Source organism: Myotis davidii, unplaced genomic scaffold (assembly GCF_000327345.1).
Source record: "Myotis davidii unplaced genomic scaffold, ASM32734v1 scaffold1558, whole genome shotgun sequence".
In the NCBI taxonomy this organism is placed as follows: domain Eukaryota; kingdom Metazoa; phylum Chordata; class Mammalia; order Chiroptera; family Vespertilionidae; genus Myotis; species Myotis davidii.
Window position 1 is genome coordinate 1 of NW_006288873.1, and position 401 is coordinate 401.

Consider the following 401-nt stretch of genomic DNA (forward strand, 5'->3'; position numbering starts at 1 on the left):
GGCAAAGTCAGGGCGTGACCAAGATGTTTACAAGATTCTCCTGGGTTTCAATCCTACTCAACTAGATCCACCTGAACTCTATCAAGCCCATAGTACTCAGACACGTGGGGCCACATGTTTGGACCATAGGTTCAAGCTCACAACTATTGCTGTTGGCTATAATTGTGCTGGGAGGGCCCTACCCTCCACGCTGGGACTTGCACGTGGCAATGAGAGGACTGTGCCCTCTCATCAGTCCAAGGCTTGAACCTGTCCAAAACACTGTAGCGGCTCCCCACAATAAAGTTTTAATACAGTATATTAGAGGTTGTGGTGGTACTGTTTTACCCACAGCCTCTACAGGAATTGCTGCAAATTTACTTCTCGATGGAAGAACCTTTCATTCCCAATATACATGACCA